Consider the following 12,450-nt stretch of genomic DNA (forward strand, 5'->3'; position numbering starts at 1 on the left):
GTCAGTAGTCCCCTCCTTAGCCATTGACATGAATAGGTATTCTTCCTTACCCAAGCTGATTAGCGTGACAAGGTTAGTGTTTAAATTTATAAGTAAGATGAATATCTCATATAATTTTCCCCATCCCCTGAGATACTGGCTACAGAGGGTACAAGAAGAAACCTACAGGGATGAGATTAAATTAATGATGGACGGAAAAATTGTGAAAGGCTCAATAATAGAAAAGCTGGGGCTGTATTTAGAGGATGATGTAATTAGGTGCAGAGGCAGGTTACAAAATGCTGAGTTGGGGGAATATGCTAAGCACCCTATCTTGCTGCCCAAAACTCATCATCTGACAACCTTGATTGTCTATAATGCCCATAATAACGTGATGCACGGTGGGGTACAGGATACCTTAAACTGTATTCGGGAAACCTTCTGGATTCCACAAGGACGGCAAAGTGTAAAAAGGGTCATCAAGTCGTGTGTAATATGTCGCCGGGTGGATGCCAGAACCTACATGTACCCAGGTCCTCCACCATTGCCCAAGGAACGCGTGCAGTTGGTAAAACCATTTGATGTGACCGGAGTGGACTATAGTGGGCCAATCATTTTAACAGGTACTTCAGATGGTGTTCCCTTGAAGGTGTATGTATGTCTATTTACTTGTACAGCTACTAGGGCTGTTCATCTAGAAGTGGCTCAGGACTTGTCTGCAGAACAGTTCATACAGCTGTTCCGGAAATTTGCAGCTAGGAGATCCTGTCCAAGATTGATGATCTCAGATAATGCCACCAATTTTGTAGCGGGTGCTCAACACTTGATGGAATTAAATAAGAGTGATGATGTACAGTCTTTGTTGACCCAGCGAGGGTGTGTCTGGAAATTTATTACTCCCAGAGCCCCTTGGCAGGGAGGACTGTACGAAAGAATGATAGGTACAGTGAAAAGATGTCTTCGTAAGGTGCTACACAGGAAGAGAATTAATTTGGAGGAATTCCGTGCAGTATTGGTGGAGGCAGAGAATCGGGTAAACAATCGCCCTCTGTCATACATGAGCGACACTCCTGACGTGGAGATCCTGACTCCCTCTCACCTAATATGTGGACAAAGGTTAGAAGCTGCACCTATCTATAGAGATAATCCCGCGGGAAGTGATGAGGATTACAATAACGTGACCGTGTTGAGTGATAAGTTCAAGGTGTTAAATAAGGTAATTACTCATTGGTCTGATGTGTGGCGTAAAGAATATCTTCTTACACTACGTGAACACTTTTATGGTGCGCCAGAGGCAGTAAACCGACAGAACATTCAACCAGGTGACATTGTGTTAATTGATACTGAACAACATCGAACATTGTGGCCTCTGGGCAAGGTAGTTACATTATACCCAGATGCACAAGGTGTTGTCAGAAACGTCAAAGTGTTGTGTCGTGGTCAGGAAAGTTTGTGTACCATTAATAAATTAATTCCCTTAGAATTAAATGGTGTTCAATCCAGTGCAGATGGAAATCTAAGGGAAAGTGACACGAGTGATATTGAAGACACTGACGGAGTAATGCAAGAAGAAATTGTAGTAAGACCCACTAGGAAAACAGCAGCGCAATCTAGAGAGGGCTGGAATCGTCTCCTGGAGGAAGACGCAATTTAAGTCGTCTAACAACGACTTCCGCCCGGCCGCAGTGTGGAAATTATTTAATTTCCGAAGCTATGGTGCCTAATAAGTGTTTAATGTGTTGATTTGGGTCAAAATGTATTTGTATTTTGAATGGAACCAACTGGGTTCCCGCTGCGCCTGCGCAGATATGCGGGGGGGGGATATAGGTCGAGCTGGGGCACGAGGGGCGGGAGTGTTTTGAATGTAGTGAGGAGGCTGTGAAAACCTGGGATCAGGAAATTGGCGTTCACGGCGGCCTAAGGATTAATATGGGCCTCACTTCATAATAGGAAGTGTCGTAACTGTTCCTGGTGAAGAGTGAGGGAACGTGATTTACGGGACCACCGTAAAAAGGTGGTAAAATTAGTGAATAATGGTTTGACCGGGTGTGACTGGTGCGCGGCCATGGTGTGTGTCCAGGGGAAATACCCGTGAGTTAATCCTTACTCATTGGCCTCAGATCTTAATGGAGTGACCTCTAATGTGTATAATAATTATGAGACGTTAAATCGTCTTGTGAATGGTAATGTAATCAGTGATAATAACATTAAGTTAAGAGAATGCGGGATGTGAAATAGATCGCCCTGCTCCGAGTGCACGTGTGATTCTCGTACCGAGGATAGTGAAGTTTGATGGAATCACGACTTCTAAACCGGGACAAACTAACGGATACCTCGTCCTGCTGGAATAAGAACTGTGTCGGTGTAACAGGACATCGAAATGAGATGGTGAATGGAGGAAATAAGGAGTATCAATCACCCACAGTTAAGTAACCCTTCTAGTTATAGCAGACTGATACTGGCCAGTTAGGTATGTTGTAATTGGATAGGTTATGGGTGATCCAGCTACATCAAGTGACCACCAGAGAATATCTGGTAAGTGGTGAGATTATGTACAAGTGTTTTTCCTTGATGGATATATCCATGTGTAACCTAACCCACCCCCCCTTCATTCAGTTAAACTAATATAATCTATACAGTCCACAATTAATTAGTAGCACCGTACTTGTGGGTGCTATCCAATCCATACTGGTCTCGGATAGATATGGATAAGATTGTGAGGTCGAAGGAACCACTTGCCGTGACCAGGGGTGGTTAAGTTTTCTCACATGTCTACACGGGGTGACTACGGTAAACAATATGGTTGTCTCCCAATGAGTTTACTTGTAAGCATGTAATGTTGAGGTACATAAAGGTATTCACCCTATAAAATTTTCCATAACTGGTATGTATTTGCAGTATCTCTCCCTCACACCTCCCCCACACACACACGAACACCCACACACACACACACACACACACACACACACACACACACACACACACACACACACACACACACACACAACCACACGCACAAAAACGTAAATAACTAGGCGAATACACACACACACACACGCGCACACACACACACACACATGCACACACACACAGACACACACACACACACACACACACACACACACACGCATGCGAACACACACACACATGCAAACACACACACACACACATGCGAACACACACACACACACACATACACAAGCACATATTCACTTGACACAAACACGTACCCCCCCTCCCCTAACCACCTCTCCCCTTCCCTAACCACCTCACCTTAGCCACCTACCCCTCCCCCAAACCATCTAACCCCTCCCCATACCATCTAACCCCCTCCCCCAACTACCTCCCCCCTCCAATAACCACCCTCCCCCTCCCCTATAACCATCCATCCCCTCTCTCAAGCACCTACTCCCCCCTCTCCTAACCACCTCTCCCCCTTCCCTAACCACCTCACCCTAGCCACCTACCCCTCCCCCACACCATCTAACACCTCCCCAAACCAACCATACCCCGGCCGGGATTGAACCCGCGGTCAGAGAGTCTCAAAACTCCCCAAACCATCTAACCCACCCCCAACTACCTCTCCCCCTCCAATAACCATCCTCCCCCTCCCCGTAACCATACATCACCTCTCCCCCTAACCATCTATTCCCCTCCCCCTAACCACCCCTCCCCCTTCCTTCTGTGGAGCAACGGGGGAACCTAGAACTAGGATGAGAACAAGGGGCTTGAAGGACGAATCTGGGGGGGAGGGCTGGGAAGCAGAGCTCAAAAAAAGGGAGGAAGACTGGGGAAGGAGACTAGAGGAGCTGGCAAGGAAGATGGAAGAGAGGTTAGAAGCAGAATGCAGAAGGTGGAAGCAACATGCCACAACAGCAGAAAACAAGATAAAGAGATTAGAAGAGGAGCTGAGACATCTGAAACAGCATAGAGACAAAGATATTACAGAAGTAGCATCGGCAATGGCTACATCAGACACAGACAATGGGTCTGAAGGGAGCATGGAAACTAAACTGTATGCAGAGGTCCTGTCAAACCCACATGGGGCCAAAACAAAGACAGGGAGCACACTAGGACAAAATGTGAGGTTGGAAGACATTGAAGGAACTAGGACATGTGCAAGGACCTTACCAGACACCTGTGGGGGCCAGGAACAGGTGAGCAGGAAGGAGAAACCAAGGAGCATAGGGGCCATAGCTAGGGAAGGGACTGAAGGAAGGAACACTCCACGGGAAGGAACTAAAACACATCAGAGGATGCAATGGGAGTCACAGTGGGAGGTGGAAAGGGAGAGATCAGTGTTTGTCTATGGGCTAGACGAAGCTAAAGGGGAAACTTATGAGGAAAGAAAGCAGGAGGAGAAAAAAGCGATTGAAGGTATCATGAAGGTGATAGGCGAGGGGGAAATGACCCAGGTGGCAAATTTTTGGAGAATCGGGTGGTTCACAGAGAAAAAGAATCGGCCTCTCAAAATAATTTTCAAAGCAGAATCAACCCGAACCATGATCCTGCAGGAGAAAGCACGGCTGAGAGGCAGGCAGGAGTTCATGAGTGTGTACCTCGATCGAGACAGAACACAGAAGGAAAGGAAGATGATGAAAGAGAGAGTTCAGAAATGAAAGGAGAAATAGGAGGAAATGAAATAGCAGAGCAGAACAACCCAGGAACAAGTGGAAGGCCAAGCACACCCCCAGAAACACCTGCAGAAGGACCCCAGCCACGACACCCCCAAGGCAAGTGAACAATCCAAACCAACCATCACACCGATCCCTCTGTTCCCACCCCCTGCACCACAGTTACAGTATTAGAACAGAAGTTGAAGGTTTGGTACACAAATGCAGATGGATTAACGAATAAACATGAGGAATGGCAAGAAAGAATCAATGAGAAGTCCCCAGACATCATAGCAGTTAGAGACAAAACTCACGGGGACAATAACAGATGCAATCTTCCCACCAGGATACCAGATCATGAGGAAAGATAGAAGGGGCAGAGGGGGAGGTGGGGTTGCTCTGCTAGTAAAAAACAGATAGAAATTCGAGAAAATGGAAGGCATAGATGAGATTGGAGAAAGAGACTACATAGTAGGTACACTTCAGTCTGGGGAACACAAGGTGGTCATTGCAGTGATGTATAATCCACCACAGAACTGCAGGAGGCCAAGAGAAGAATATGAAGAGAGCAACAGAGCAATGGTGGACGCACTTGCTGAGGTGGCAAGAAGAGCTCACTCCAGCAGAGCAAAGTTGCTGGTTATGGGGGATTTCAACCACAGGGAGATTGACTGGGAAAACCTGGAGCCACATGGGGGTCTTGAAACATGGAGAGCCAAGATGATGGACGTGGTGCTGGAAAACCTCATGCACCAACATGTTAAGGACACTACCAGAGTGAGAGGGGAGGATGAACCAGCAAGATTGGACCTTGTGTTCACCCTGGGCAGTTCAGACATTGAGGACATCACGTATGAGAGTCCCCTAGGAGCTAGCGACCACGTGGTTCTGTGCTTTGAATATATAGTAGAGCTGCAAGTGGAGAGAGTAACAGGAGTTGAATGGGAAAAGCCTGACTATAAAAGAGGGGACTATATAGGGTTGAGGAACTTCCTGCAGGAGGTCCCGTGGGACAGAGAACTGGCAGGAAAGCCAGTAAATGAAATGATGGAATATGTAACAACAAAATGCAAGGAGGCAGTGGAAAGGTTTATTCCCATGGGCAACAGAAACAACGGAAAGACCAGAACGAGCCCCTGGTTTACCCGACGGTGTAAGGAGGCAAAAACAAAGTGCAATAGAGAATGGAAGAAGTACAGAAGGCAGAGAACACACGAAAATAGGGAGATCAGTCACAGAGCCAGGAACGAGTATGCACAGGTAAGGAGGGAGGCCTAGCGACAGTATGAAAATGACATAGCATCGAAAATCAAGATTGACCCGAAACTGTTGTATAGCCACATCAGGAGGAAGACAACAGTCAAAGACCAGGTGATCAGATTAAGGACAGAAGGGGGAGAACTCACAAGAAATGACCAAGAGGTATGTGAGGAGCTAAACAGGAGATTTAAGGAAGTTTTTACAGTAGAGACAGGAAGGGCTGTGGGAAGTCAGTACAGAAGGGAACATCAAGAGGGAATATACCACCAAGTGTTGGATGACATACGAACAACCGAGGAGGAGGTGAAGAAGCTGCTAAGTGACCTTGATACCTCAAAGGCGATGGGACCGGACATCTCCCCATGGGTCCTTAGAGAAGGAGCAGAGATGCTCTGCATGCCTCTAACCACAATTTTCAACATATCCCTTGAAACTGGGCAACTACCTGAGAAATGGAAGACAGCAAATGTAGTCCCCATATTTAAGAAAGGAAACAGAAATGAGGCGCTAAACTACAGACCTGTGTTTCTGACATGTATTGTGTGCAAAGTCATGGAGAAGATTATCACGAGGAGAGTGGTCAAATACCTGGAACGGAACAAGATTATAAATGAAAACCAGCATGGGTTCATGGAAGGCAAATCTTGTATCACAAACCTCCTGGAGTTTTATGACAAGGTAACAGAAGTAAGACACGAGAGAGAGGGGTGGGTAGATTGCATTTTCCTAGACTGCATGAAGGCCTTTGACACAGTTCCTCACAAGAGATTAGTGCAGAAGCTGGAGGATCAGGTGCATGTAACAGGGAGGGCACTGCAGTGGATCAGGGAATACCTGACAGGGAGGCAGCAGCGAGTCATGGTACGTGAAGAGGTATCACAGTGGGCGCCTGTGATGAGCGGGTTCCCACAGGGGTCAGTTCTAGGGCCAGTGCTATTTTTGATATATGCGAACGACATGATGGAAGGAATAGACTCTGAAGTGTCCCTATTCGCAGATGACGTGAAGTTGATGAGAAGAATTAAATCGGACGAGGATGAGGCAGGACTGCAAAGAGACCTGAACAGGCTGGACATGTGGTCCAGAAACTGGCTTCTCGAATTCAATCCTGCCAAATGCAAAGTCATGAAGATTGGGGAGGGGCAAAGAAGACCGCAGACAGAGTATAGGCTAGGTGGACAAAGACTACAGATCTCACTCAGTGAGAAAGACCTCGGGGTGACCATAACACCGAGCACGTCACCAGAGGCACACATCAACCAAATAACTGCTGCAGCATACGGGCACCTGGCAAACCTGAGAATAGCGTTCCGATACCTAAATAAGGAATCGTTCAAGACACTGTACACTGTGTATGTTAGGCCCATACTGGAGTATGCAGCACCAGTCTGGAACCCACACCTGGTCAAGCACGTCAAGAAGTTAGTGAAAGTACAAAGGTTTGCAACAAGGCTAGTCCCAGAGCTCGGGAATGTCGTACGAGGAAAGGTTGAGGAAAATAGGACTGACGACACTGGAGGACAGAAGGGTCAGGGGAGACATGATAACGACATACAAGATACTGCAGGGAATAGATAAGGTGGACAGAGATAGGGTGTTCCAGAGAGGGGACACAGGAACAAGGGGTCACAACTGGAAGCTGAAGACTCAGACGAGTCACAGGGACGTTAGGAAGCATTTCTTCAGTCATAGAGTCGTCAGGAAGTGGAATAGCCTAGCAAGTGAAGTAGTGGAGGCAGGAACCGTACATAGTTTTAAGAAGAGGTATGATAAAGCTCGGGAAGCAGAGAGAGAGAGGACCTAGTAGCAATCAGTGAAGAGGTGGGGCCAGGAGCTGAGTCTCGACCCCTGCAACCACAATTAGGTGAGTACACACATATTTGCATTTTCTTGGACTGCAAGAAGGCGTTTGACACAGTTCCACACAAGAGATTAGTGCAAAAACTGGAGGACCAAGCAGGGATAACAGGGAAGGCACTACAATGGATCAGGGAATACTTGTCAGGAAGACAGCAGCGAGTCATAGTACGTGGCGAGGTGTCAGAGTGGGCACCTGTGACGAGGGGGGTCCCACAGGAGTCAGTCCTAGGACCAGTGCTGTTTCTGGTATTTGTGAACGACATGACGGAAGGAATAGACTCTGAGGTGTCCCTGTTTGCAGATGACGTAAGTTGATGAGAAGAATTCACTCGATCGAAGACCAGGCAGAACTACAAAGGGATCTGGACAGGCTGCAGACCTGGTCCAGCAATTGGCTCCTGGAGTTCAGCTCCACCAAGTGCAAAGTCATGAAGATTGGGGAAGGGCAAAGAAGACCGCAGACGGAGTACAGCCTAGGGGGGCTAGAGATTACAAACCTCACTCAAGGAAAAAGATCTTGGGGTGAGTATAATACCAGGCACATCTCCTGAAGCGCACATCAACCAAATAACTGCTGCAGCATATGGGCTCCTAGCAAACCTCAGAACAGCATTCCAACATCTCAATAAGGAATCGTTCAGGACCCTGTACACCGTGTACTTTAGGCCCATATTGGAGTATGCGGCACCAGTTTGGAACCCACACCTAGCCAAGCACGTAAAGAAACTAGAGTAAGTGCAAAGGTTTGCAACAAGACTAGTCCCAGAGCTAAGAGGTATGTCCTACGAGGAGAGGTTAAGGGAAATCAACCTGACGACACTGGAGGACAGGAGAGATAGGGGGGACATGATAACGACATACGAAATACTGAGAGGAATTGACAAGGTGGACAAAGACAAGATGTTCCAGAGATGGGACACAACAACAAGAGGGCACAGTTGGAAGTTGAAGACACAGATGAATCACAGGGATGTTAGGAAGTATTTCTTCAGCCACAGAGTAGTCAGGAAGTGGAATAGTTTGAGAAGCGATGTAGTGGAGGCAGGATCCATACATAGCTTTAAGCAGAGGTATGATAAAGCTCAAGGTTCAGGGAGAGTGACCTAGTAGCGACCAGTGAAGAGGCGGGGCCAGGAGCTTGGACTCGTCCCCTGCAACCTCAACTAGGTGAGTACAACTATCCGAGTACAACTATCCGAGTACACACACACACACACACTCACACACTCACACACTCACTCACTCACACACTCACTCACACACTCACACACTCACACACTCACACACTCACACACTCACACACTCACTCACACACTCACACACTCACTCACACACTCACTCACACACTCACACACTCACTCACACACTCACACACTCACTCACACACTCACACTCACACACTCACTCTCACTCTCACTCTCACTCTCTCTCTCTCTCTCTCTCTCTCTCTCTCTCTCTCTCTCTCTCTCTCTCTGTCTGTCTGTTTCTCTCTCTCTCTCTGTCTCTGTCTGTCTGTCTGTCTCTCTCTCTCTCTCTCTCTCTCTCTCTCTCTCTCTCTCTCTCTCTCTCTCTCTCTCTCTCTCTCTCTCTCTCTCTCTCTCTCTCTCTCTCTCTCTCTCTCTCTCTCTCTCTCTCTCTCTCTCTCTCTCTCTGGGGCTGTGGGAAAGGACAATATAATCAGATAGTGGCTTCTGATGCAGACATGACACAGACACAGCAGTGCTATCTTTGAAACTCTCCTATGTATAGTAAAAGGATGTATGTAGTTGCAACTAATGTGACATTTTATTGTGGCAACAGTTTTCTCTCAGGAGCTCTGTCAAGCCCATACTGGTTTTTCTCTCTATAAATTAATAATGGTGAATGGAACGTCATTATTAAAATGCTTTAACCAGCACACTGTTATATTTACATATCCTGGATGCCGGTAAAGGGCTGCTGATCTAAGGAATTGAATTTGCGCTCACTTTCCCTGGATCAGACCTGAATGCCTACTATTCATCCCCCAGGTATTATATAGCCCCTATTGGTTTAGTGCTCCAGTGAATGTAATTAATAACACTATATCCTCGCCTTTCTTATATAAAACCTGTCAGCCTTCAGTTCCCAAGGTTTGATATTTATTTAAGATATAAATATGTGAATGCTTGATCTAATCAAAATAATGAGTACAGAAATATCAACAATATCAAAATTAATAAATTAATGAGTACAGAAATATCAACAATATCAAATTTGATAATTAATAATCTTTATTTCTATAAGACATGTACAAGGTATACAGGCCTAGCTGACATCAGTGACACTGTAGATAGCCCCTTGTTATGCAGAGCATTTCGGGCAGATTAGGTCAGTTTTGTCCCCAGGATGTAACCCACACCAGTTGACTAACACCCAGGTACCTGTTTTACTGATAGGTGAACATGGACAGCACGTGTCTTAAGAAAACATGTCCTAATGTTTTCACCAGTACTGGGAATTAAACCTTGGACCTCAGTGCGTGAGCTAAGTGCGCTAGCAATCAAGCTATAGGAAATTTTATTAGAGCTTACCTGGAGTTTACCTGGAGGGAGTTCCAGGGGTCAACGCCCCCGTGGCCCAGTCTGTGACCAGGCCTCCTGGTGGATCAGAGCCTGATCAACCAGGCTGTTGCTGCTGGCTGCATGCAAACCAACGTACAAGCCACAGCCCGGCTGGCCAGGAACCGACTTTAGGTGCTTGTCCAGTGCCAGCTTGAAGACTGCCAGGGGTCTGTTGGTAATCCCCCTTATGTATGCTGGGAGGCAGTTGAACAGTCTCGGGCCCCTGACACTTATTGTATGGTCTCTTAACGTGCTAGTGACACCCCTGCTTTTCATTGGGGGATGTTGCATCGTCTGCCAAGTCTTTTGCTTTCGTAGTGAGTGATTTTCGTGTGCAAGTTCGGTACTAGTCCCTCTAGGATTTTCCAGGTGTATATAATCATGTATCTCTCCCGCCTGCATTCCAGGGAATACAGGTTTAGGAACCTCAAGTGCTCCCAGTAATTGAGATGTTTTATCTCCGTTATGCGCGCCGTGAAGGTTCTCTGTACATTTTCTAGGTCAGCAATTTCACCTGCCTTGAAAGGTGCTGTTAGTGTGCAGCAATATTCCAGCCTAGATAGAACAAGTGACCTGAAGAGTGTCATCATGGGCTTGGCCTCCCTAGTTTTGAAGGTTCTCATTATCCATCCTGTCATTTTTCAAGCAGATGCAATTGATACAATCTTATGGTCCTTGAAGGTGAGATCCTCCGACATGATCACTCCCAGGTCTTTGACGTTGGTGTTTCGCTCTATTTTGTGGCCAGAATTTGTTTTGTACTCTGATGAAGATTTAATTTCCTTGTGTTTACCATATCTGAGTAATTGAAATTTCTCATCGTTGAACTTCATATTGTTTTCTGCAGCCCACTGAAAGATTTGGTTGATGTCCGCCTGGAGCCTTGCAGTGTCTGCAATGGAAGACACTCGTGCAGATTCGGGTGTCATCTGCAAAGGAAGACACGGTGCTGTGGCTGACATCCTTGTCTATGTCGGATATGAGGATGAGGAACAAGATGGGAGCGAGTACTGTGCCTTGTGGAACAGAGCTTTTCACCGTAGCTGCCTCAGACTTTACTCTGTTGACGACTACTCTCTGTGTTCTGTTAGTGAGGAAATTATAGATCCATCGACCGACTTTTCCTGTTATTGCTTTAGCACGCATTTTGTGCGCTATTACGCCATGGTCACACTTGTCGAAGGCTTTTGCAAAGTCTGTATATATTACATCTGCATTCTTTTTGTCTTCTAGTGCATCTAGGACCTTGTCGTAGTGATCCAATAGTTGAGACAGACAGGAGCGACCTGTTCTAAACCCATGTTGCCCTGGGTTGTGTAACTGATGGGTTTCTAGATGGGTGGTGATCTTGCTTCTTAGGACCCTTTCAAAGATTTTTATGATATGGGATGTTAGTGCTATCGGTCTGTAGTTCTTTGCTGTTGCTTTACTGCCCCCTTTGTGGAGTGGGGCTATGTCTGTTGTTTTTAGTAACTGTGGGACGACCCCCGTGTCCATGCTCCCTCTCCATAGGATGGAAAAGGCTCGTATAGGGGCTTTTTGCAGTTCTTGATGAACACGGAGTTCCATGAGTCTGGCCCTGGGGCAGAGTGCATGGGCATGTCATTTATCGCCTGTTTGAAGTCATTTGGCATCAGGATAACATCGGATAGGCTTGTGTTAACCAAATTTTGTGGCTCTCTCATAAAAAATTCTTTTTGATCTTCGACTCTCAGTCTGGTTAGCGGCTTGCTAAAAACTGAGTCATATTGGGACTTGAGTAGCTCACTCATTTCCTTGCTGTCATCTGTGTAGGATCCATCTTGTTTAAGTAGGGGCCCAATACTGGACATTGTTCTCGACTTTGATTTGGCATAGGAGAAGAAATACTTTGGGTTTCTTTCGATTTCATTTATGGCTTTTAGTTCTTCCCGCGATTCCTTACTCCTATAAGATTCCTTTAGCTTAAGTTCGATGCTTGCTATTTCTCTGACCAGTGTCTCCCTACGCATTTCAGATATATTGACCTCTTTTAGCCACTCTGTTATTCTTTTCCGTCGCCTGTAAAGGGAACGCCTGTCTCTTTCTATTTTACATCTACTCCTCCTTTTTCTTAGAGGAATAAGCCTTGTGCTTACATCGAGTGCTGGTTTAAATTGAATTTTGTGCAGAGATTT

The sequence above is a fragment of the Cherax quadricarinatus genome, chromosome 30, assembly GCF_038502225.1.
Source record: "Cherax quadricarinatus isolate ZL_2023a chromosome 30, ASM3850222v1, whole genome shotgun sequence".
NCBI classification, from domain to species: Eukaryota; Metazoa; Arthropoda; class Malacostraca; order Decapoda; family Parastacidae; genus Cherax; species Cherax quadricarinatus.